Genomic DNA, 27,233 nt, shown 5'->3' with positions numbered 1-27,233 from the left:
GAGCACACAAACTTAACCACTATGCCACCGGGCCAGCCCCATCTTTATCTATTCTTTTACTTTTAACATATTATGTATCTTTATATAGTCATGTGTCACTTAATGATGGGGAAACACTCTGAGAAATATGTCAGGCGATTTTGTCATCATGTAAACATCATAGGGTGTATGTACACATACCTAGATGGTATAGCCTACTACACTCCTAGGCTGTATGGTACTAATCTACTGGGACCACCGTCGTATATGCTGTCTGTAGTTGACTGAAAAGTCATTGTGGAGCACACGACTGTATTTTATTTTTATAAAAAGTATATAGTTGGGTCTTCTCTGTTTTGTCTTTGAATTGGAGTGTACAGAATATTGTATTTAATGTAATTATCAATATGGTTAGCTTTAAGTCTAACATCTTATTTGTTTTGTTTGTCTGAACTGTTCTTTTTCCTTTTTTCCCCTTACAATGTTTTGGATTAATTTGGTATTTTTTAGTATTCTATTTTATCTCCTCTTTTGGCTTATTAGCTACAACTTCATGTTTTTTCCAACGTTTGCTCCAGGGTTTCTGGCACAGATTTTCAGATGTATGCTACTTCACATATAATACAAGAGCCTTTAGCAGTATACTTCCATGTCCCCTCTCTTATCCTTTTTATTATTGCTGTCAAACATTTTACTTCTACATGATATAAGCTCCACAGTATATTATTATATTTACTTTTGACAGTTAATTATCTGTTAAAGAAAGAAGTCTTTTATATTTATAAGTGCCCAGCACTTACAATATTTTCTAAATGTTTTTTAGTAGCTTTCTGTTGTATCAATTCTTAAAACGCATTCATTTAAGTAATACATATTTTATGACATTTGCTCACATCTTTATTGCAGCACTTAAGTTGAATTGTATTTGTTTACAAACCTAGAGCACACTAGATGGTGAGAATCTATGAGAGCAGGTTCAACGTTACTTTTATATCTCTAGCATTTAACAAAATATCTGGTATAAAAAACTATATGAAATAAACAACATCTTAAAATATATCTAACTGTTATTTTAAGCAATAAGTGAACTTTACTCTGTGGTCCAAGATTTGGGGTTTTATAAGAAAAAGTATTTTTTAAAACACTGATCTGGGTCTGTCTTTAGACTGTGCCACTGACTTTCAAAGGATGTGACCAGAGATTGAAGACACAAAGGTTCACTGCAACAAATTACACACAGAACTAGGTTTTTAGATGATCTCTCAACTCTGTTTCCTGCAATTCTCTAGTGCCTCAACTTGAGAAGATCTCAGGTTCCTTTTCGGGAGCCTGTAGGAGAGGCTGAGGAACGGTAGAAATGTGTGGTGTTCCAGAAGACAAAGGAAAAGGTGATTCAGGACGGAGGGCCTGGTCAACAGAGTCTACACAGGACTGGGATTAAATAAGGCAAGGATTTTAAAGTGTCCTTGGGATTTTGTGACAAGGAAGTCCAGTAAGGTAGTGATGGTGGTGGTGGCTGAGATGAGACTGCAGCGAATCTAGGAGAAAAGTGGGAGGTGAGGAGGAGGCGGGTTCTTGGGTTTCCAGGTTCGGTGAGGCAGGGGTAGAGAGAGAGATGAACTGAGGGCGGAGGCTCCTCTGGGCGGGCTGGCCTCTTCAGATCTCCCCGCAGAGTCTGCGGGATCCCGACTGCAAGGCGATGACCTTCCCGGAGAGGAGGGGTGGCCCCAGGGCACTGGACGCTCACCTCAGGGGTCCGGGCCGGAGTAGCCGGGCCCGCCGCAGGCGCTGAGTTTGCGCCCCCGGGAGATCCTAGCCACCCGAGCGCTGTCTCGACGCCGCCTGGGGACTGCGCTCCCCTTCCCCGCACTCCCCTCGGCTCCCGGGTTGACAGCCGCATTGTCCTGCGTGCAGGTTGCCACCACGTTTGACGCCCCCACTTCCAACATCCAGGGCGGGCCGACCCCCGCGTGGCGCCTCGGCCGGGGTCCACGAGGCGCGCCCGAGAGCCCAGAGGCGCGGGTCCCCTTGCCCCGGGCGGCTCCGGCTGGTCGTTGACCCGCCGCCCTGCTCAGCCGGGGCGTGGTCAAGGCGACCGTAGCGGGCGCGGCCGGGACGCCCGCGCTTGGGCTGGGAGGGGAGGGGAAGGAGGCCTTGCGGCCCCCGCCGCCGCGGGCCAGCCCCGGCCGGACCATGCTGCGCTGGCTGCGGGGCTTCGTGCCCCCTGAGGCGGCCTGCCAGGAGGACGATGACTCCTTCCGCTACGAGAGCCTCTTCCGAGACTTGGACCGCCACGAGGACGGGGTGGTGGACATCGTCGAGCTCCAAGAGGGGCTGAAAAACTGGAGCTCCTCGTTTGACCTGCACTCGGAGACGGTGAGTGACGGAGAGAACGTGGCCCCGGGGACGTGGAGAGACGCCCGGCAGAGGGTGAAGCCTAACTTGCGCTTTCCAGAGCATCTTTCAAAGCCCCATGGTGTAAGGGTGGGATTCTCCTCCGTGAGCCTACTCACGCAGGATAACGCAGCCCGGAGAAACACATTCTCAACTTTCTCCACAACGACCAAAGCCTTCTCCTGGGCTTTTTAGGAGATGCTGAGTGGGTTTCTGGTGGCTCTTTCAACACTGAGCCCGCACGGAATTTCAGGGACGGTGCTAGCCTTTGTAAATGCGGGAGGAAGAGACCACCTCTTTTCTCAGGACGTTCACGGCCCAGGGCTCATGCTTCGGGGTCTTCTCCAGAAGACAGGCACAGATGGGTGACCCAGGGCTGCTCTTTCTGACGTCCGCACCTCAGGTCTGGGGGAGACGGACCTTGATCCATGGGCTTACACCTCAGCTGATGTTTTAGCGCCTCCCCTAAATTAGGGATGTCCTCCTCTAGACTGGTCTTGACTTGATTATTTTAAAACTATTTAGAAGGAAGTTTCACGATATCAAGAGAAAACAATTATTCTATTTCTCCTCCATCACTGCTAAACAGTCTTCAGATAATACCCGACTTGTTTCAGCTTTCTGCCAGTGAGGTTTTTGTGTATGTTTGTGTTAGAAGTCCAAACCATTCCCATTGCTTAGGAAATTCCTTATGAGTTCTGTGCTCCAAAATCTATTGCTCTGATTTGACTTTTATCTCATCTCCTACCTGTATCCTCCCACTCTGCTTAGTCCCTTCAGGGTGATGACTTAATCAAACCATCTACATGGTTTTTATTTTTATTTTGTCCCTGGGCCCTGTCTCCGGTTCTGCTTCCTCCTCTTAGCCCGGAATTACAGGACACTGCACCTCAGCCGGTCAAGCATCTCAGGCTCCTGCTCACCTGAGAAGGGACATCAGAAAAGAAACCTGAGAGAGAGGCAGCAATCAGACAGAAGTGGTAGGGATATCGGAACGTTAGCACAAATACTGACTTAGGGTGTCTACTATGTCTTCGAGAACTGGATACCATTCTCAAAGGGTAACATCTCTAAGCTTCACTTGGAAGAAAACCACTTATTTGTTCTGTCACTATATTAGGCTAGCAGCTTCTGGTTGGTGCTGTATGTGATAGGACTGGTGAATCCTATCGTCATTCTACATCCCTTTTGCTGTATAATAGGACCTTCAGTCCAATGCAATGTAATGCATGATCCTATGTCAAAAGATCAAATACTCTTTAACGGTTGAGTTGTCCTGCTGGCTGAGGCTCTGCAAGCAGGTGAGGCAAAGCCATACCTAGAATATGTGTCAATTCCAGTCACGATGACACACTGCACCTTTCAGGGTGGAGTCATTTCCGAGTAATCAACTTGCTGCTTGGTGAGTAGAAGCTCCTGCTGTTTGGGGCTTGGAGAGCCTCTGTCTCCACCACCATGGCTGCTCCATTCATGAGCCCATTGTGTCAGCCCTTGTGTTCCTTATGTCAGCTGATGAAAGAGTCGGGCTGACTTCAACTGGCTGAGGCATTCTGTCTACTTGGTTGTTGGGTACCTCTCCCATATAGTGACCATACAATATAAAAATACTTTTACTTTGTGTCTATTCCCATGGATCCATCTTCATGCATATTCCCCAGATCTCTTTGTGTCTGATCTTACAATCTTTTCCTTTTAGGCCACTGATCATCCAACCAAGCTATTCCTAACTGTCCATGAGTCTATATGTATTGTTATCGCTGGCCACTTCTGTTTCCACACAATGTGCATGGTCAGATACATCACTTGAGATTCTTCTCACTGGGCAGATTTCCCCTCATTGCTGTCTTTCAAGATTATTCCTGAGTGGTGCTGTAGTGCCTAACAGGCCATTTTCAATTTGCACTCACATACTAAGTAATCCGTGCACAAACCAAGCTTGTCCTTTTTCCTCCTGTGTTGTCTGGTCATGCTGAACCCCCAGGTAGTTAAAGGTGTGAGTTTAGGGAGAGGTGACGCTATAGCAGTGGTGGGGCATGGAGATCTGGGCCACTCTTTGTGTAACCTGCTTGTGCTTGATCTCAGATGCATTATTCCATCACACGGATCGCTGCTGAGTTCACCAAAACTTATGATTGGGTGGGTCTGAGAGAACCCAACTCATGACAGGCAACTCTGGCTGTATGGTCATTTGATGTCCCATATTTAAGCACTCTGTCTGTCAGGGCCCCATAGCATGCTAGGAACTGTGACAGTCTTTTGCTGCATATTTTGCTTCTGGGGCTTGTGGTAAACTCTATGCAACATCTTTTCCTACCTCTGATACTTTTAATACCAAAGAGTCTGCTGGATCAGGTGGCCCAAGAGGCAGGGCTGCTTGCATCGCTTGGACCTGCTGAAAAGCTCTCTCCCACTATGGTCCCATTGAAAGCTGTCAGCCTTTCTTGTTTCTCAGAAATGGGTCAGAGCAGTTTTCTCAGTTTTCAAATATATTACCTCCAGAACTTAAAGCGACCTCAGGTGTTATGTTTCCTTTTTAGGAGGTGTGAGATCGTTTGCCCTTTATTTTGGTGGTGCGGGAGGGCGTGTCCTGACCTGCCCCAGACCACTACTCCTGGAAATACTTAACTGATGCAGTAGACCCCTGAGTCCTCATTGATTCTGGAGTGCATGTATCTTACTAAGGCCTCCAACATATTGCTACTTCTTGTTCATCTAGTCCAATTAACATCATGTCATCAGTATAGTGGACCAGTAGGATGTTCTGTGGATGTGTGGATGGACCAGGTCCCTTTATGACAGAGGGAAGATTTAAATGTATATTACTGCCCATCCCATGTGAATGCCCACTGCTTCTGGTCCTCCTTCTTAGTAAATGGAAAATAATGCATTCACCAGCTCAATGGCCATATTCTATGTCCCTCAGGCTATGTTAATCTGCTCTAGTAAAGATACCACATCTGGATCAATAGTAGCAATTGGCTCTTCTACTATGAGGTTGAAGTAGTGCACTGTCACACTCCACTATGATCCATCTAGCTTCTGTAAGGCTTAGACTGGTGAATTATATGATGGGAAGCACCACCCCTGAATTTTTTTTTTTTTTCTGTGAGGAAGATTGACCCTGAGCTAACATCCATGCCAATCCTTCTCTATTTCACGTGGGACGCCGCCACAGCGTGGCTTGACAAGTGGTGCTAGGTCTGCACTTGGGATCTGAACCCGTGAACCCCAGGCTGCTGAAGCAGAGTATGCAAACCTAACCACTACACCACCCGGCCGGTCCCAACCCCTGAAATCTTTAGTAGGTCTTTAAAAGTGGCACTAATCTCTGCTGTTTACTCTGGGATGTGATATTGGTTTTTTTTTTTTTTCCAATTTTTTTTCATTGTGGTAAAATACAGATAACATGACATTTACCATCGTAACCATTTTTAAGTGTACAGTTCAGTGGTATTAAAACATTCATAGTGTTGTATAACCATCACCAGCTTTTCTCTTCAGAACTCTTTTCACCTTGTAAAACTGATCTGCACAGTTCTTCCCTCCCTCCAGCCGCTGGCAGCCACCATTCTACTTTCTGTCTCCATGATTTTGACTATTCTAAGTACCTCATATAATTGGAATCATATAGTATTTGTCTTTTTGTGACTGGCTTACTTCAGTTAGCATAATGTCCTCAAAGTTCATCCATGTTGTAGCATATGTCAGAATCTTTCCTTTTTAAGGCTGAATTATATTCTATTGCATGTACATGCCACATTTTTGGTGCTATTTCATTCTCAGCCTTTCACTGATGGCCTCCAGCAACATCCATCCAATTCCATGGTTCTTACAATCAGTATTTCTCCTGAATTTCTCAAAAGCTGAGATAGTGCATCAGCCAGTGTGTTCTCTTCCCCACTCACCATCTGTCACAAATGATGGTGTCTCATTGTGGAGACTGCTTCCTATGACCATTTCTGGTGCCAGGTGTCATAGGTTGTGTTCAATGAGAACAACCTCTAATACTCAGGCTCGTGTGCAAGAAGTATATTAGGGAGTGCTCCCAGGGATAATATCTGTGAAGGCTGAAGGAAGCAGGAGTGGGCAGAGGGAAAAGTTGAACCTTGATGGAATCACAACCAAGGCTTCATGCAATTTAAGAGGAGCTCTGGATCTGGGATAGCCTTTCAGAGTTGTCCTGCCTTTACTACCTGCCTCCTCCCTCCTTCACTGCCTCCCCCCAATTATTAAACATAGGCTGCCTCCAGGAAGTGACTTTTCAGCCCAGGGCAGCACGAAGGGAGGGGCTCAACTGAGAGCTATCAATCACCAATACTCCCAGCTACTCTCAGTCCTGGGGAGATGTGGGCAGTGCATCACAGAATCTACTAATAGAGATATATAATAGTGATAATAGTGAAATATTTTGAATGTAGTACTGATAGAACTAGTTGATTAATTGGATTTGGAGTGTGAGGTAAAGGAAAAATTCAAGAATGACTCCAGGAGTTTTGGTTTGAACAACTGGATGGATGGTGGTGCCATTTGCTGAGATCAGGCAGAATTGGAGACTTGTGAGGTGGGGCCAGTGGTTAATCAAGAGTTCTTGGTTTGGACACTTGAGGTTTCTGCTAAACATCCAAGTGGATATATCAAGTAGTAGTTTTGTATCTGGGTCTAAATGTCAGGGGAGATGTCACGGTTAGAGATATGCATCCCCAGCATTATATATGTAAAGCTTTGACACTGGATGCGGTTCCCTAGGGAGAGGGTGTGTATGGAGAAGTGGTCTGAGGACTGAGTCCTGGATCACTGCAACATTTTGAGGTCGGGAAGAGGAAGAGCCCACATAGGAGACTGAATAAAAGCAATGAATGAAGTAGAAGGGAAATCAGGAGAGTATGGTCTCTTGGAAGCCAAGGAGGAAGTTATTACATAGAGGTCTGCTGAAAGGTCTTGTAAGACGAAGACTGCATTTAACTGTGGGATTTGTGGAGATGGAGGAAGTGTCCAACCTTGAGTAATTTTGTGTATGTGTGTACCTTATTGTTGGTGTGTCTCTGAGGAAAGTGAGAGGGCCAGGATCCTGAACTGCTGAACGCTTGGCCACTTCCTGTGCTAGTATACACGTTCAAGTCATGAGGGATAGACAATGCAGAGGACTCTCCGAGCTGGGGCTTTGGTCCCAGATCCCTATTCTATTCCTTTCTGTGATGAGAGAAGCTGTGCTGGACTATAGGTGAGCTTCCATCTTCTTGCCTTCTGACCTAAATCTAGGCCAGTGTGTCTCAAAACTTGAATATATATGCCTATATAATACCTTTTAAAGAAAAACTATTCTTGTACTCCCAAAGGTTGAGTTAAGTAGTTCTCACTTTACATCTGTCTATAAATATAAAAGAAAGTATTTAATGAGGTAAGACTTTTAGTACAGTGAGGACACATAATAATTGTCACTTAGTAAATGTTAGCTGTTATTATTGCACCAATTTAGATCCCTAGGATTGGAGGGTGGTGGAAACAGGGCAAAAAGATTTCCGTTTTTACAGGCTTTACCGGGAGTGTGGGAGATTCGGAGATACTGGAGAGGGAACGTGGCTGGGGAGGGTCGGAGAAGACGGGCGGTGAGCGCGGCTCCCTCCCTGCAGCGCTTCCTGGGTGCCGCCGGGAGGCGCTCGGAGTCCCCGCCGGGCCCCGCGCAGACGCGCTGCGTCGCTGCCGTCTCGGTCCGCAGCCGCCGGGCGGCAGAAAGGTGCGCAGGGTGGCTGGGCTCGCGGCGGCTGGAGCAGCCGGGTGGGCGTGGAGGCGCGCGCCCCGGAGGGTGGCGGGGTGAGGGGGTGGCGGGGTGAGGGGGTGGCGGGGGGCGCGAGGAGCGCAGGGTCGTCCCGCCCGAGGCCGCGAGATGTCTAAGTGAGCATCAAGACCCCTTCCACCGTGTCTTCCCTTTCCACAGAGTAACTTTGCAGGCGTCGAAAGGTAGTGCTCCTAAAAGTTCCCGCTGCGACATGGCCTTGGGGATCAGGGGGCAGGCCACGTGCCCGCGAGAGTGCTTTCAAGCGCTACGAGTGCCGCACGCCCTTGGGCGAGAGGACCTCCTGCCGGGCCCTGGGCTGCCACGCCGGCAGGGACAAATGCAAGCTGAAGAGGCACATGGTCACCCACCCGGGCGAGAAACCCGACGAGTGTTCCATTTGCCACACTTGGTTTACCCAGAGTGGTTCCATGGAAATGCACATGGCTCAGAAACACACTAAGAATGTGGCCCATTTTACTGTCCGCACTATGACATAGTCTTAGCCCGAAAACACGATTTGGGCGCCCATTTGCGAAAGCAGCATTCCCCGATGGAGCAGGGCAAGAAGTGCCCTGACTGTGCTTCCGTGTTGCTCCAGCTACGGGAATGCCTTCTGCCAGCACCAAATCCCGTGAAAACGAGGAGCGCTTCAATTGTGACCAGTGCCATTATGCGTGCAAACAGAAACGGCACACGGCCTTACACAAAAGAACCCAAACTGGGGAGAAGCATCTTAACTGTGGTCATTGTGACAAGGCCTTCCACAATGTCAAGCTCCTCAGAGTGCGCATCAGACAGCACCACGGGCCCGCATTTACCCCTAGCCGCTCCCCCTCTGCTGGAAGTGTGGAAAAATGTTTACATCCCGGAGCAACTTGGCAAAACACGATTGTATTGGCCCCCGTGACATAGAAGGGGAGAATGGAGGAGAAAATAAGAGTAAGTGTGTCACAAAGAGGAAAATATCCCCTAAGAAGGAGGTCTTCTTAAAGAGTGACAGCCCTGAGCCGGTCCTGGCCCACAGTGAGGAAGTGGTTATGTTTGAGCAAGTGGGAACCACAGGTGCAGCCGGGGACTCAGTGAAAAGGGATGCTGCCAGCAAAAGCCGCTTTCCCGCTTAGCCCTAGCCCATGGATGTTTTTTCCAGGCTGAAAACCAGGACTCTGAGGCAAGGAGAGTGTAATAAAAGAACCTGATGCAGAGACGGAGGTGGTGAAGAGGCGTAGCCTCATGGCGGAGATTTTTAACCCTTCTCTCCAAGGCTTCATGGTGAAGGGGCGGTGCTTGTTCGTTGATACGGGGGGGATTGTCTTTAAAGAACTCAAACATAAATTATTTTTCTTTCCTTTTTAGCTTTGGTAGATGCATCCTTTAGTCTGTTTTACCAAACCTGCTGAGGTCTGTTAGAAAAATGTGACTTTTCTAAAGTTTACTCTCTCATGTTAGCAAATAGCCTATTAGGATAACCCTTTTACTTAATCATTTACTGTGAGTTGCTTAGGATAGCAGTACATTGATCAACCGATGTGGAGACATTTATAGCAGCCATTCCATACAGGTGAACTGCTCTGTGACTGACACACAATTTCCCAGATATTTACTTCTGCTTCCCAGGACAGTTCCTGTTGGAAAATACAGACTTGAGAATCGTTACACTTTTATTTTTTTAACTTTTAATTTGTGTACAGACACTTAAAATGCTTTCTTTATCCTAAGCTGTTAATTTTTTGTGTTATTGATGTTCATTGTTTACCCTGTTTCTAAATGACTCAGAGTGACTACAAAAATGATTCTTATGGGTACCCTGGTAAAATAGTGGATCCATTTCTAAAACCGTAAATTAACTTACAATATTAATTATTTGATGCTAAATTCCAGAATTAAAAAAAGATATCTTACAACTTTTGTATAGCTCTTGTTTATCATCTTTTTAATTCTTTTAAGGAAATTTCAGGTCCTGAGAGCCTTTGATTGCATACACAATCACGTGCACACACCACTTTAAAATTAGTTGAGTGTGAAAAACTCACCCACAACTTCTTGAAATGACATACATGGTATAAAATTTTGAATTAGGGCAGCCTCTTGTCCAATAATGTTACAAACCATACGGATAAGCCACTGGCTAGTCATATGACCATTGACAAAGCAGGCAGAAGAGTGACAGAACTAGCATTTATTGGTCATTTACTTTGAGCTAGGTACTGCCTTAGGTACTTTATTTACAATTTCCATTTCATTTTAAATTTATGTTTTCTGTGCCTTGTGTAAAGAATGAGAGAATAAAAGAGAGTGTCTAAGTTTGCCTTTAATAAGAATTCTGATTCTACGGGGCTGGCTCCATGGCCTAGTGGTTAAGTTTGGTGTGCTCTGCTTCAGTGGCCCGGGTTCAGTTTCTGGGCATGGACCTACACTGCTCATCAGTGGCCATGCTGTGGTGACCCACATACAAAATAGAGGAAGATTGCCATAGATGTTAACTCAGGGTGAATCTTCCTCAAGCAAAAAGGGGAAGAGTGGCCCTGGGCTAACATGTGTTGCCAATCTTCTTCAGGAAAAAAAAATTCAGATTCTAATTTGAATTCTCAGAATAATGTAAATCACCTGGAGAAATGAACCTCACTGACCCTTGGAGAAATTAGCAAACTCTTATCTTAAAAACAACTTAAACTTCTTCATTTTTATATGCCTTAAAAAAGTAAAACTGTTGTCCTTCACAATAAGATTTTCTTGTACGACTTCAAAAAACTTTCCTCATTTTATCCTCTAGTTTTGTTTCTTGTTAGCAAATGTAATGGATAGGAAAGCATGTGGTTCCCATACGTGTATTCTTAGCATTGATGTATGACTTTATTCTACCGTAAAAATGTGTTGAGGGAGAGGTGTGATTATCAGTGGAATGCAAATAAGGTATGACAAAAAATTACTCATTGATTAGAATAGTTTCTGGAAATTTAACAGTAGTAGAATAAAAAAGCATTTATTGGCAAAGGAGGAAGTTGAAGCCAGTTGGTAGAAGATGCTACTTAACAATTCTGATATAAAAGCATTTAAAAGGTTCCAGTGAAAGAAAATATGTTTTGATCTATCTTACTCCAGCAACCTCTATGCCCATTTAAATTCCATGGTGTTTGCACAATGTAGCATCTTGGGAATGCTACAAATTGACCTGCTTTCCAAAGGAAAAAATATATGTACATCTTGGAACTTCATTAAACAAACACTACAGCAGAAAGTTGTAAATTGCTTTGGAAGACTTGTCCAGCAAAAGAGATGGAAGAGGGCTAAGTGAAATTGGTAGAGGAGGCTTAAAAATTACAGGAAAATGAACAAATAAATGGAAGAAAAATTCCAATCTTATATAATACTATTTTCTTTCAGCATTATAAATATATCAAGCATACATTTATAAAGTATGGCAGAATTTAGGGACAAACTTTAAAGTTTGGCTGTGATATCCTAAGAGTTAATGTGAAATTTAAAAATTTGAGAACTTTAGAGTGACATATAATGGTAATTTTGCCAATTTATTTTTATGTTTTTCTAGATGTTTTGGATTTCTAAGAAGTTTGCCGAAATTTAAAGCAAAGGAAAAAACTAGTTGAAATGTGTTTTGTTTCACTTAGCAAACAAGAAACAAGTATCATGATACTTACCATATCATGATAAGTAACAGGATGCTTCGCCTCTTTAAAATTAATTTTAGTAGTATATAGCATGAGGAATCAATGAAAGACATTCTAAATAATAAATCTCCTCCCCCTTCACCTCTTAAAAGTAGAAAGACTTAGTTATCTTCTTATGCTATGAGAACAAAACATTATTCCAACAAACTTTCCTACTATATAAATGATGTGTACAATTTTTTCCCCCTACATCTTTGTTTTCCTTAGAACAAATTTCTAGGTGAATAATTCAAAGATCATAAGGTATGAATATTTTTAAGGATCTTAATACATAATGCAAAATTATTATCTAGTTAGATTGTACCTATTTGTTGCCGTTTTTGAGAGTGCTTGTTTTCCTACACTCCCATCAACAATGGGTAGTTTAAAAAAATTATTTCCAATTCAGTATGACAAGCAGCATGTTAATATACTTTATGGCTATAATTTCAAATGATATAATTACTTTATCATGCCATCTGGTCTTAATAGCAGAGGTTACTTTTTGCTTATAATGTTTTTTGACCTATATTTTTTTTTCTATTCTTCTGAATATGCTCAAATCTATCAGTCTTTTTGATTTGGTTTCTTTTGTTTTATTTTGGTTCAATATAGTTAACTTTAAATGTCAACAGTAGTTTTTAACCTTCCTGTGTAATTTTCACCCTTAAGTGCTTTGCATCCAATTTCTACCTGTACAGGTTAGTAGGTTCAGGTATGGGAAATAATATTTAAGCCAACAAACATGAGAAGATGTTTGATTTCATTAATAATGCAAATTGAAATAAGGAAACACTTTAATTTCTCCTTCCTTTCTCCCTTTCTTGTCAGTAAGATTGGCAAACATTTGAAAAGTTTGCTAGTGTTCAGTATTTGTCATAATATGAGGAAGCAGGCACCCTAAAATTTTTGAGAGGAACATAAATTGGCATTCCCTTTTTGGATGGTAATTTGGCAGTATCAAACTTGAAAATGTACATATCCTTTGATTCAATTCTCTTTCTAGGAATCTATGTTACTAATAATTGAAATTCAAAGATTGTAATTTCACAAAAACATTCATTGTAGCATGTTTTGTAGTAGTAAAAATTTGGGAATAGGTGAACCATTCTTAAAATGATTAAATAAAATCCACAAAATGTATTTTCTTTATACTGTGTCTCCCTCCACATTTTAAAACTTTATCCAACAAGTGTTTATCAAGTGCCTGTTGTGTGTTGGAAGCTGTTCTATGTGCCTGAGACGGAGCAATGAACTAGACAGACAAAGTCCTTATTTCTTGGAGCTTCTGTTTTCGTGAGAGAGGCAGGCAGTAAACAGATAAACAAGGTAATTTTATAATGCTGTCTGACTACATATGCCTCTCTGACCTCATCTCCTGTTATTCTTCCATCTCCCACTCACTCTCTCCTTTGCTCACTTATTACTCTGCTCCATCAGTGTCGACATTCTTGGTGTTTCCAACACATACTAGGCAGGCTCTTGCCTAGAGGCCTTTGCAGTTGCTGTGCCGTCTGCCTGGAATTGCCCTTCCCCAGATACCTGCACCGCTCTCCTCTCTTTCAGATGTTTCTTTAAGTGTCACCTTCCTGTGGAGTCCTTCTTTGACTCACCATTTAAATTGCTAGTCCCCTTCCCTCTCTCTGTTCTTTCCTTGCATTATTTTTCTCCTTAGCACCCTTCGTTGGCTAGCATACTATGTATTTTACTCATTTACCTTGCTTATTGACTGGCTTCCCCATTAGGATGTAACCTTTATTAGGGAAGGACTTTTTGTCTGTTTCGTTCGTTGCTGTGTCTCTAGCACCTAGAGCAGACCCTTGCACATAGTAGATGCTGAATAAATATTTGTAGAGGGAATGAAAAAAAGCCAAGAATGTAGTGTAATACAGTTGAAAGGGACTGGGAGGGATGCTGTTTACATGGGGTGATTATGAAAAGTCTCAACAAGAAGGTAACCCTTGAGCAGAAGGCCGAGTGATGACAAGGAACTGGTGGTGTGAAGATTTAGGGCAATCGTCTCCAGGCAGAAGAAACAGTGCAAGTTCCTGAGGTGGAATGGGCTAGGAGGGTGTAATAATGAGGGGAAAGTGGTAGGAAATGAGGTCAGAGAAGCAGCTGAGCTTTTTGGGTCATGTAAAATGATTGGATATTGTTCTAAAATCAAAGCTCTTAGGGGTGAGGAGACTGACATACTCTGACTGGCATCTTTGAAATATTCTGGCTGCTGTATAGAGGATAGATTATAAGAAGGAAATGAGTGTATTGGAGGGGAATGGAGAGAGACGGGAGAACAGTTAGGAAGCTGCTGCAGAAGTACAAATGAGATGATGATGACTCGGACACAGGTGGTGGCAGCAAGAACGGAGAATGGATTCAGGATATATTTTATAAATATGGCAGATAGGACTTACTGGGCTTTTTTGAGGCCAATTTTTTTTTCTTTGAGGAAGATTAGCCCTGAGCTAACATCTGCTGCCAATCCTCCTCTTTTTGCTGAGGAAGACTGGCCCTGAGCTAACATCTGTGTCCATCTTCCTCTACTTTATATTACTTTATATGTGCGATGTCTGCCACAGCTTGGCTTGACAAGTGGTGCGTAGGTCTGCACCCGGGATCCGAACTGGAGAACCCCGGGCTGCTGAAGCGGAATGTGCATACTTAAGTGCTGTGCCACCGGGCCAGCACCAAGGCCAATTTTTTTTTTACTGGCCAATTTAATCTCTATATATGTACAGTATTTCACAAATTATAAGTGGATTGACAATTATATTACAAGCTCATGAGAACTTACATAAAGCTACTGCTCTAGATTTTGGTGCATTTTGTGCCAGGTGCTTTAGTAAATATTACAAACATAAAGGAACTCACTGCTTCAATTCATGAGCATCAGCTTTGAAAAAAACCGTATGTGAGCCAATCCTGATGGCCTAGTGGTTAAAGTTCAGCACACTCACCACTTTGGTGGCCCAAGTTCGTTTCCCAGTCATGGAATCAGACCACCTGTCTGTTGGTTGCCATGCTGTGGCAGTGGCTCACATAGAAGAAGTGGAAGGACTTACAAGGATATACAGCTGTGCACTTTGGGAGGAAAACATGAAAAAAGAGGAAGATTGGCAACAGATGTTAGCTCAGGGCTAATCTTTGCCTGCCAAAAAAAAAAAAAAAAGCATATGTGTCATCTTGTAGAAGATTTAATATGTCAAACCCAAGAAAATCAATAACTAAACTAGAAAAGAAACACTATTAAAGAAAAGTTGGTAATAAAAGTGTTAGGTTAAAATATTAGGTTTAAAAATTTAGCAATTGGACTTAGGATCCAGAAAGTGTATGCATAGGATCCAGAAAGTGTATACGAATTGGGAATTTTAAGAAAAGACCCCCAAGTTCTGCTTCATGATTACTACTACAGTCCAAAAGAATAATTCTGGGTTGCTATAGTGTCTTCCCTGCTAGTATAAACCAGTGTTTCATAGTTCTAAAGAAACAAGATGGTAATTCACATAAATGGGTTTTAAAATAAGATTCTTCTCATTCAAAATAAAATAAAACTAAATGTGACCTCCAGCAAATTACAAAGAAATCTTATCAAAATGTTGACCAAATAAAGAAGTCAGACCACCCAGTTACCTTCACTGACTGCCTCAGAGCGCAGAGCTGGCACAAGGAAGGGGAGACATGAGTGGAGTTGTGGCTCTGCCCCTACCCAGCCTGCAGTGTGAGGGGGACAAAAACCCTTCAGCTTCCCTGGGGTTTTGCTTCCTCAGGGATAGAACTGTGGGGAGAGGGCGGGCTTGATGACTTTTAAGAGACCTTTCAACTAGAAGGATCTAAGTCAGCTTGAGATCCCATGTTTGAGCAGACATTTAAGGTGGCAAAGAAATGGATTAAAACTGGTGGGTGAAGAATTTCTTACCTTTTGATCCCATCACTCAGAATGATTCTGCACTACAGTCCAAGGAAATCTTTGCCAGATACTTTCATCTAATGGCTGGTACTGCTAAAGGGTGAGCAAATGAGGCATCTGACAATGAAATGTTTGATAAATATATATAAAGGCCGTGCCAAGTTTAGGTGGAAAAATAATGCACCACCACGTCACATCAGCAGTCAAGACTTCCTGCCTCTGAATTTTGAGAACCATGAGTCTGGTCAGGAGATGCACCTTCAAGCTATTCAACAAGATCTAATGAGTGCACACCTGTTAACAATACGTTTCCTGAAATCCTCCCAGGAAGGCAACTTGAATGAAACTGATTCTAAAAGCAAGGATGCAAGAGACTTAAGTGCAGGGTAGGATTTTTTTCTTTACAGAACAGAAAGATGACCCAAAGAGAGTGATGGCTTCTCATTTTCTGTCCCCTAAAAAGAATATAGGCATAGTCTTCCTCAAGCAAAAAAATGAGAAAGGTTGGCAACAGATGTTAGCTCAGGGCCAATCTTCCTCACCAAAAAAAAAAAAAAAAAAAAAATCACTTAAGGTACTTGGCCTTGCAACTGTGACTGAAAAACTAGGACAATGGATGCCCATGGAAATCATAATTAGTATGAGTGAAATGTGCCAATGTTAGCATGGTATAGTGACTTGACTTGCAGTATGTCTCTGCAATGAGTTTCTTCTTTCTTGTAAGACATTTTTAAAGCTGGAGATACCAACAATGATTCAAGATTGGACTTTGAAGAATTTGTGCAGTACCTTCAAGACCACGAGAAAAAAATGAGGCTGGCATTTAACAGTGTGGACAAAAATAATGATGGTGGGTGTGCGTGTTTTATCCACAATTAGCTTAACACGAGTAATAACTGTCAGTACTAAAGAATAATTTTAATATTCCTTAATAGTCTTTAACTCCTATTTTCAAAGAGTCAGTTATTTTCATTACTTGTCTACCAGTAATTTTTTAATTTCTAAGAATAATATATATCGTATTTATTAGTATTATAATTTATTACCATCTTTTTAATATAATAATTTTTGTCCTCGGAATTTAAAGCTTCTTGGCTTAGTGAGTAGGCGTCTCTACTCTTTTGCAATATATTAGCTGAAAGTATCATGGTAATTTAAAAAATTACGTTTATTGTTTTTTTGCTGATTTTGAAAATATTTCAGTTTCAGGAAGGTTAGATAACACAGAAAAGCTCCTGAAAGAAAGCAAAAGTTACATGTAACCTTGCTGTCTAGAGATAAACTTTAGCATTTGAATATATTTTTATATTTCCTTCTAGACTTGTTGTCTGTTTCTTTCTTGGTTTCTCTCTTTTTCTTTATTGAAATTGCAATCACACTCTACGTATAGTTGGGTGTCCTACTTTTTTCTTTTAATGTCATAATGTAAGCATTTTTACTTCATTTAATATTCTTCACAAACATAACTTTTAATGACTCTGACATATTCCATTTATGAGTAGACTTATCTACTCATTCTCATATTGTTAGATATTGGATGTTTCTAGTCTTTTACTCTTATGCTAGTACTGCGATCAGGATCTGTGCTGATCTGCAGAGGAAAGGTATACTCTGTTTTGTTACAAACCCTTAAATCAGAGAGACTGAATGTAAAAGTAGAATACCACTTCTGTATCCATAAGTGGCTAATCCACTGTGGGTAATTAGAATCTAATTATACCCTATTTAAGAAACATATATGTTAATTTTTAAGTTTTATGAAATCTAATTTTTATTAATTGAAAAATTCGAAGTGTACCAAAACAGCTATTTAAAGGATTCTGCTGATGGATTCTGGGGTAAAACAAAGTGTAACCTGAATGTCAAGGCTTTAGTGTACCTGTGAGCATAAAAGTGATTACATTTCTCTTATTGCAGGGCTCTAAGCTTCCCTTTGTTTTCCAGAAGGAAGTTGAGGCCTCTCTGGGCCCTCGTGCTGAAGCAGTACCCAGAAGCTTTAGAAGTACTGCTTACTAATGTCTGTAAGCTAGACCTGGTCATCCTTTGCTGCTGATCTAAGACTGATAGTTCTGCTCTTGTGCTCTTCTGGAATTTCACTCTGTTGTTGATGGTTACCACTGTGATCATCATTTGTAAACTGAAAATCCACTTGGTCAGATAATCAGTGAAATCAGAGTGCTATCAGTAAAAGTATAATGCTGCTATTGTCCTTGCTAAAACTGAAAATCAGTGCTTGTAGGTCTTGGTAATCATAGAGAATATTCCTTCTGAGGCAAGATGGACATCCCAAAGTAATAGTGATTAGCAATATAGATCTTTTAATTGCTGCCTCAGCTAGTCACACTGGAACATCACAGCTCAGCCCCCAAAGTCCTGCAGAAGTACTGTTGTGGTATGGCTACTGTCCAGATTCCCGCGGGCTTCATTTGTTTGGAGCGCCTGAGCTGTGACAGTAGCTATGAAGCTCTCCTGTTGCCTCACCTGCATGGCAGAGCTAGGCTCTGAAGCCCTGCGGAGGCGCTGCTCTGGTTGAGCGGCCTGCTCTCTGTGTCGTCATTGCTGCTGCCTCAGTGACCACCTTTGTGCAGAGCTCAGTCGATTCACCTTGGCCAGCAGGCTTTTTGTGGGTGGGAAAGGCAATACCTCCTCTGTTATGGGTTGAATTGTGTCCCCCTAAAAAGATATGTTGAAACCTTAGCCCCTAGTACCTCAGACTGTGACCTTCTTTGGAAATAGGTCTTTACAAAAGTAATCAAGTTAAAATGAGGTCATTAGGTTATGCCCAATATCTAAAATGACTAGTGTCATATTCAGGGGAAATTTGGACACAGAGACAGACTCGCACACAGGAAGATGATGTGAAGTGGCTGTTTGATGATGGAGTCAGGAATGGAGTGAGGCATCTACAAACCAAGGAAGATGTAAGGCTGCCAGAAGCTGGGAGAGAGGCATAGAACAGATCCTTCCGCAGCATCTTCAGGCGGAGTGTGGTGGCCCTGGTGACACCTGCATTTCAGACTTCTGGCCTCCAGAACTGGGAGACAACAAATTCCTCCTTTTCTAAGCTACCCAGATTGTGGTGCTTTGCTACAGCAGCCCTAGGAAGCTAAGACACTCCGCCCTCTTGTCATGCTTAACCAGAAAGTGTCTATTTAATATCAGAATATTTTGGTCTTCAAAGTACAGCTTTTTCAATTCATATGAACATGCGGCCACTTCCTCCCAGAATGTACAAGCGTATCCCGAATTGGCTGGGATAGGGTAATTTCTGGTATCAGGTGTGTGTCGTTGACCTTGGAGCCATTTCCCCCCAAATCCTATCACTGGATCTGGCTCACTGCGTCAGACGTTTTCCCCTCTTGTCCTTTCCAACATCACTGTTCCTCTTAGGACTCTCCCAGTTCATCACACGTTTGTATATGTTAAATATTAATATAGACAGGATTCAGTGTTTACCACCCCCTGTCTATCCCCCAGGAGGCTTTCCAGGCCTTATGCCGATCAGTGGAGGCAAGAGGATGCATGTGGGCTGGTTTAATATCAAACTCACTAGCTGGAAGCGTTTAAGCCCCAGTGGGAACTGATCTGTTTAACTTCTCTCACCAAGAAGAATCTGAGCCCCTGCTCCTGTTCAGCCAAAACGTTCATGGAATGCTATTATAAATATGTGAATGAAGTAGTTATTAAACATAATTTCATCATTAAGATTCTTTTTTGGATGGAGTCTTTTGGAGATTGAGGAAGTGGTGAGAAAGGAACTGACATTTATTGGACTCTTCTGTCTGCCATGTCTGTTTAGCTACTTTATCTTCTAAGTCTTATTTTTGTCTTACACAATCCTCACAGCAGCTACATTTTACAGATGAGAACACCTAAGGCTGAGGAAGGTTAAGTAATTTTGCTTTACGTTGGCTATCCAGTGAACCACATCTCGCAGGATTTCTGCCTTTGTGTAGCCCTGAACCACATTGACCTGGGCTTGGCCATTTGACTTACTTCAGCCATTGGGACATTAGCAAGGCTTGATAAGTACTTGCTTGTTGGGGCTTGTCCTCTTGTAATACTCCCTCCTGAATACCCTGAGGCACCAGAAAAGAGGTCTAGCTACTCAGCTGGAAAGACTACACGGAGAGAGATGCCCAGTTAGTCTCCAACTGTTCCACATTCCCTTCTCAGGTCACAGACATGTGAGTGAAGCCAGCTTGGATTTCTAGCTACAGTTGAACCTCCAGATGATTGAATTCGTGTGAGTGACCCGGGCAAGACCAACAGAAGAATCAATGAGTTGCACCAAGCTCAGATTGCATAGTCATGGTCAAATACATTCTTTTTAAACCACTAAATTTTGGGATGTTTGTTACTTACCAACAAATCACTGGTACAGGAAGGGAATATTTTGTATTTCTCCCTGGAATTACAGTCCTCCCAGGAGGGCTGTTAGTGCTGGAATGGTTACAATCCTCCTCTTCATCCATCTACTATTATTCCACTAGATCCATTTCAAGTCCATTTTCTCAATGAAAGCTTGTTGCATATAATTAAAGACAACATTGAGTCTTCCCTTTCAGTCCATAGGCCTTGACTATATGTTGGATCACGTTACCTAATTTTTTTCTACATTGTAGCTTGAATTTTTTTTTTTTGAAGATTTTGTTTTTTTCCTTTTTCTCCCCAAAGCCCCCTGGTACATAGTTGTATATTCTTCGTTGTGGGTCCTTCTATTTGTGGCATGTGGGACGCTGCCTCAGCGTGGTTTGATGAGCAGTGCCATGTCTGCGCCCAGGATTCGAACCAACGAAACACTGGGCCACCTGCAGCGGAGCGCGCGAACTTAACCACTCGGCCATGGGGCCAGCCCCCGTAGCTTGAATTTTTAACTTTTTTAGGGTAAGGAGTACTTAATATATTTTGGTTCAATGAGGTAAACAGTTTTTGAGCAATGTATGTGAACTAGTGCACTAGGAACTACGTTAACCAAGGTCTTCAGAAGCACACAGTTTTGGGTGAAGTAAGAATAAACATACATAGCTGTACAGAAGGTAGACTATGATCACTGCTATAAAAGTGATACAGGGAAAGCTTAATTGTGCCCAGGGGCAATTTGTATTTGTGTTGGGTCAATATATAAATAATTGAAATGAAAGGGTTTCATGAACAAGGAGAATAGCTTTAACAAAGGCAGAATTGGGCAATTGCCAGACAAGGTCAGAGCTGGTTAATATGGCATTTCAAGTTTGACCCTAATTTACTATTTTTAGTGGAAGATTTCATTGATATGTAGCATATATAACCAAGTACATAAATTATAAGTAAAAGCTCCGTGAATTTTCCCAAGATGAACATACAACCTGAAAACAGCATCCAGATTGAGAAGTAGAATATTACAGCATCTCAGAAGCATCTCTTTGGTATCCCCTCCAAATCCCTACCACCCTCCAAAGTAGCTATTATCCTGCTGCCTCTCCTGATTAGCTATGTGTTTAAAGTTCCAGGAGAATATGGAATACTTAATTTTTCCTTTACAACACCAAGCAGTTCGTTAATGTAGCTAACATAGGATATAGTTGTGTTAAAAAGTTTGGTGTTGTATTTTATTTTAAGTATATTGTTTCTGTTGAAGCTTACCTTATAAAATGTTGAGTGGCCTTATTTTCGTGCCCCTAAATCAGATCTTCATTACTAGCTTTTTAATTCTTTCCATGTAGGTACAATAATCAAGATCTATTATAGATATGCAATCTCCTATGGAAATCCTTGGGGCTGGATATGTTTAGAAATTTAGAATTTGGATATTAGAAAAGCAATACAGTGCATGTATGATATATTATGTAATACTCCAAGCAGAGGCTGGGGTATCACTGTGCAATTATGTACATGAATATTTCTTCAATGGAACAAATGAATAATCACACTAAATTAGATAAATGACTGAAATTAACCTCATATCAGTTTAAACCAAGTTTTGCCACCAAATGAATTTTGGTGCCAAACTTACAAAACATCTTTTAGTTTTTACAGCTTTTTAAGCTTTCAGTTGTGAATATGGGATTATAGGCCTATAAAACATGTATGCTTTTTAAGACTACTGCATTCTAAGTATATTTTGCCTTTTTATCTTTTCAGATACTTTAATGTAACATTTTTCACTTTTTAAAGGAGTAATAGAAACTTCAGAAGTAATTGCTGCTTTGAAATCATGGGGTATGAATATTTCTGAATCTCAGGCAAAAAAGATTCTACAAAGGTCAGCCCTTATCCTTATTTTTAATAGTTTTTATTTTTGTTTAACATTCTATGTTAGAAAATAATTGCTATAAATGTAGCTCCTTCATTTCTTCTTAGGTTTGATAACATCAGCTTTTATTGACAGTGTTAAATGAAAGAACTTTAAGAAATTTATTGAACTGTGAGAATGCTGCTGACTAAATCACAAAGTGTTCTCTTTACAAAGTCCCCAGGATAAAGTTCTGCCTGCTTCTAGTTCAAAGAATAGTTGTAATTCTCTTAAGCAATTGATTTAAAAAAAATTTTTATTTTTAGCTTTTTTTGACATACAAAAAAACTGTACATAATTAATATATACAACTTGATGAGTTTGGAGGTAAGTGTATACCAGGAAACGATTACCACAATCTATGCCGTAAATATACCCATCACTTCCAAAGTTTCCTCCCACCTTCTTATTTATTATTATTATTTTTGATAAGAAAACTTCCTTTTTGTAGTTAAAACAATTTTTAAAAAATTTTGATTGAGGTATAATTGACATCACATTATATTAGTTTCAGATGTACAACGTAACGATTCAATATTTGTATGTATTGTGAAATGGTCGCCACAAGAAGTCTAGTTAACATCCATCACCATACATAGTTACAAAAATTTTTTCTTGTGATGAGAACTTTTAAGGTTTATTGTCTTAGCAACTTTGAAATATGCAGTACAGTAGTAAAACTATAGTTACCATGCTGTACATTACATTCCTATGAATTATTTCTTTTATAACTGTAAGTTTGTAGCTTTTGACCCCTTCACCCATTTTACCCACCCTCAATCCCTGCGTTTGGCAACCACCAATCTGTTCTCTTTATCTATGAGCTCATTTTCTTTTTAGATTCCACATATAAATGAGATCCTATGATATTTATCTTTCCGTGTCTGACTTATTTCACTTAGCATAATGCCCTCAAGGTCCATCCATGTTGTTGCAAATGGCAAGATTTCATTCTTTTATGTGGCTGAATAATATTCCATCCATGTGGTATACATATATTTTCTTTAGCCATTCATTTGTTGGTAGACACTTAGTTTCCATGTAAGATCGACCCTCTAAGCAACTTTTTAAGTATACAATAGCTTAGTCTTAATTATAGGCACTATGCTGTACAGTAGATCTCTAAGACTTATTCATCTTGCATAACTGAAACTTAGTACTCTTTGACAATATCTCCCTGTTTCCCCCTGCCCCCAACCTCTGGCAATTATTATTCTACTCTCTGGTTCTAGGAGCTGACTACTTTAGATTAATTATCTAAGTGGTATCATGTGGTATTCATCCTTCTGTGTCTGGCTTATTTCACTTAGCATGATGTCTCTGGGTTCATCCGTGTTGTTGCAAATGGCAGGGTTTCTTTATTTCTCATGGCTGAATAACATTCTATTGTATGTATACACCACATTTTCTTTATCCATTCATTTGATAGCAGACACTTATATTGTTTACATGTCTTGACTATTGTGAATAATGCTGCAATGAACACGGGAATGCTGATATCTCTTTGAGATAACGATTTCATTTCTTTCAGATAGACACCCAGAAGTGGGATTGCTGGATCATATGGTAGCTCTATTTTTAATTTTTTGAGCAACCTCATACTGCTTTCCATAGTGGCTGCACCAACTTAAATTCCCACCAACAGTGCACAAGCGTTCCCTTTTCTCCACATCCTCGCTTGTTACTCGTCTTTTGTGTTTTTTTTGATAGTAGCCATCTTAACCAGGTGTGAAGTGGTGTCTCATTGTGGTTTTGATTTGCATTTCCCTGATGATTAGTGATGTTGACCACCTTTTCACATACTTGTTGACCACCTGTATGTCTTCTTTGGAGAAATGTCTGTACAGTTCCTTTGTCCATTTTAAAATCAGGTGTTTTTTTTTTTTTTTGCTATTGAGTTGTGGGAGTTCCTTATGTATTTTGGATATTAACTCTTTATCAGATATGTGGTTTGCAGATATTTCCTCCCATTCTGTAGGTCACCTTTTCATTTTGTTGCTTGTTTCCTTTGCTGTGCAGAAGCCTTTTAGTTTGATGTGGTCTCTCTTATTCATTTTTGCTTTTGTTACTTGTGCTTTTGCTGTCATATCCAAAAAATCATTGCCAAGATCAGTGTCGAGAAGATTTGCTCTGTTTTCTTCTAGGAGTTTTACAATTTCAGATCATACATTTAAGTCTTCAATTCATTTTGTGTTAGTTTTTCTGAATGGTGTGAGATATCAGAACTTCACTCTGCTGCATGTGTTTATCAAGTTTTCCCATCATCTATTGAAGAGACTGTCTTTTCTCCACTGAGTATTTTTGGCTCCCTTGTCAAATTTGCATTGATCAATATGCGAGGGTTCATTTCTGGGCTCTTGGTTCTGTTCCATTGGTTTATGTGTCTTTTTATACCAGTGCCATACTGTTTTGATTACTATAGTTTTGTAGCATACTTGAAATCAGGAAGTATGATGCCTCCAGCTTTGTTCTTCTGTCTGCTTTGGCTAGCTGGGGTCTTGTGGTTCCATATGCAATTTAGGATTGTTTTTTCAATGTCTGTGAAGTGTGCCATTGGAATTTTGAGATGGATTGCATTGAATCAATCTATAGATGGCTTTGAGTAGTGTGGATGTGCTAACAATATTAATTCTTCCAACCCATTAACATGGCATGTCTTTCCATCTTTTGTATCTTCTTCAACTTGTGTCATTCAATGTCTTCTAGTTTTCAGTGTACAGATCTTTTACCTCCTTGGTTAACTTTATTCTGAAGTACTTTATTACTTTTGATCCTATTGTAAGTGGGATTACCTTCTGAATTTCTCGTTTAGATATTTCGTTGTTACTGTTAGAAATGCAACTGATTTGTGTATGTTGATCTTGTATCCTGCAACTTCAATGAATTTGTTGATTAGTTTTACAGTACTTTAGTGGAGTCTTTAGGGTTTTCTATATATAAGATCGTGTCATCTGCAAACAGAGACAATTTTACTTCTTTCTGATTTGGATGCCTTTTTATTTCTTACTTGATTGCTGTGGCTAGGACTATGTTGACTCGAAATGGCAAGAGTGCGCATCCTTTTCTTGTTCCGGAGTCTAGAGGAAAAGGTTTTAGCTTTTCACTGTTGAGTGTGATATTAGCTGTGGACTTGTCATATATGGCCGTTATGTTGAGAGACGTTCCTTTTATATCTAATTTGTTGAGAGTTTTTATCATGCAAATGCATTAAATTTTGTCAAATGCTTTTTCTGCATCTATTGAGATGATCATATGGTTTTTATCCTTGATTCTGTTAATGTGGTATATCACATTTATTGATTTATATATGTTGAGCCATCTTTGTATCTCAGGAATAAATCTCACTTGATCATGGTGTATGATTCTTTTAACGTACAATTGAATTTAGTTTGCTGTTATTTTTGGGGGGATTTTTGCATCTGTGTTCATCAGGGATATTGACCTGTAATTTTTTTTCTCGTATTATCCTTGTCTGGCTTTGGTATCAGGTAATGCTGGCCTCATAAAATGAGTTTAGAAGTGTTCCCTCATCTCCAATTTTTTTGAAAAGCTTGAGAATGATTGGTAGTAAATCTTCTTTAAATATTTGGTAGCATTCATCAGGGATATCATCTGGTCCTGGGCTTTCTTTGTTGGGAACTTTTTGATTACTGATTCAATCTTCTTCTTCATTGTTGGTTTGTTCAGATTTTCTATTTTTTCATGAATCAGTCTTGATAGGTTGGATCTTTCCAGGAATTTATCTATTTCTTATAGATTATGCAGTTTGTCAGTGTATAGTTGTTCATAGTAGTGTCTTATGATCCATTGCATTTCTGTGCTATCAGTTGTAATGTGTCCTCTTTCATTTTTGGCTTTATTTATGAGTCTTCTCTCTCCTTTTTTAGTTAGTCTAGCTAAAGGTTTACTAATTTTGTTTATCTTTTCAAAGAGCCAGCTCTTAGTTTTGTTGATCTTTTCTTTTGTTTTTCTGGCCGCTATTTCATTTATTTCTGCTCTGACCTTTATTATTTCCTTCCTTCTGCTAATTTTTGGCTTAGTTTTTTCTTCCTTTTCTACTTCCTTGAGGTGTAAAGTTAGGTTGTTTATTTGAGATCTTTCTTTTTTCCTTAATGTAGGCGTTTATTGCTATAAACGTCCCCCTTAGAACTGCTTTTACTGCATACCATAAGCTTTGGTATGTTGTGTTTCCATTTTCATTTTTCTTAAGATATTTTTAAATTTCTCTTTTGGTTTCTTCCTTAACCCATTGGTTGTTGAGGAAAGTGTTGTTTAATATCTACTTATTTGGGCATTTTCCAGTGTTTCTCCTATGATCTCTAGTTTCATATCATTGTGGTCAGAAAAGATGCTTGGAATTATTTCAGTCTCCTTAAATTTGCTAAGACTTGTTTGAAGACCCAAGGTATGATCTATCCTTGAGAATGTTCCATGTAAGCTTGAGAAAATTGTGTATTCTGTTGTTGTATATATCTATTAGGTCCATTTGGTCTAATGTGTAGTTCAAGTCCAATATTTCCTTCTTGATTTTCTGTCTGGATGATCTATCCATTGTTGAAAGTGGGGTACTGAAGTCCTGTACTGTTATTGCCAGCTGGGAGCAGCCATGGTTCTGGGGTATGTGCAGGGTTATGGGGGTGGTGGCCCTGGTCCTGAGTCTCTGCAACAGCAACTCCTATTGGGAGGGGGTGCAGCAGTGTTTCTCTCCCCAGGGGGTCTATGGCAGCAATGGCTGTGGGGTACATTAGTGGTGAAGGCTGCCAGTGTTCTCTGCAGAGCAGTCCCTGGGGTCTGCACCAATAAACACCTCAGGTTCCTTCACTATGAAAGCTGTGGGGAGTCTGTGGCTGTTGCAGGGACTGTAAAGGCTGCTGGGGCCCTCCACAGAGCAGACCACTGGGAACCATGATGGCACCTGCCATGTGGCTGATAAAGTCAGCCCCCACCATTCTTCTCTGTTCCTTGCCATCTCCAGACATTTCAGCTAAGCCAGTCTCCCCAGTGATCCTTTCTGTGTGGTTATTCTCCATTGTTTGCCTTACTGTGTTGCAGTAGATTCTTAATTGGACTCTTGAGCCCTCTCAGGGCTGTTTTCATTTGTGGATAGCTGTCTAATTATTGTTTTTTTGGGGGGGAGGATGGCTGGTGTCTCCTGCTCCACCAGTCTGCTGATGTCACTAATCTCTCCTTTTGTTGAAAGAAAAGGAATAGAAAAGGCAAAACTCACTACAAAAATCA

The 27,233-nt window shown here is 41.0% G+C and overlaps 2 pseudogenes; both read left to right on the top strand.

Moving 5' to 3' along the window:
* The first annotated feature begins 2,150 nt into the window (after positions 1-2,150).
* Positions 2,151-27,233, top strand: part of LOC139040364 (mitochondrial adenyl nucleotide antiporter SLC25A24-like) — a 57,101-nt pseudogene continuing 32,018 nt past the window's right edge.
* Positions 7,494-9,280, top strand: LOC139040416 (transcriptional repressor CTCF-like; annotated as a pseudogene).

This window comes from Equus asinus, chromosome 16, assembly GCF_041296235.1.
Source record: "Equus asinus isolate D_3611 breed Donkey chromosome 16, EquAss-T2T_v2, whole genome shotgun sequence".
NCBI lineage: Eukaryota > Metazoa > Chordata > Mammalia > Perissodactyla > Equidae > Equus > Equus asinus.
The sequence above is the reverse complement of the archived record's forward strand: the minus strand, read 5'-3'. Positions and strand labels throughout refer to the sequence as shown.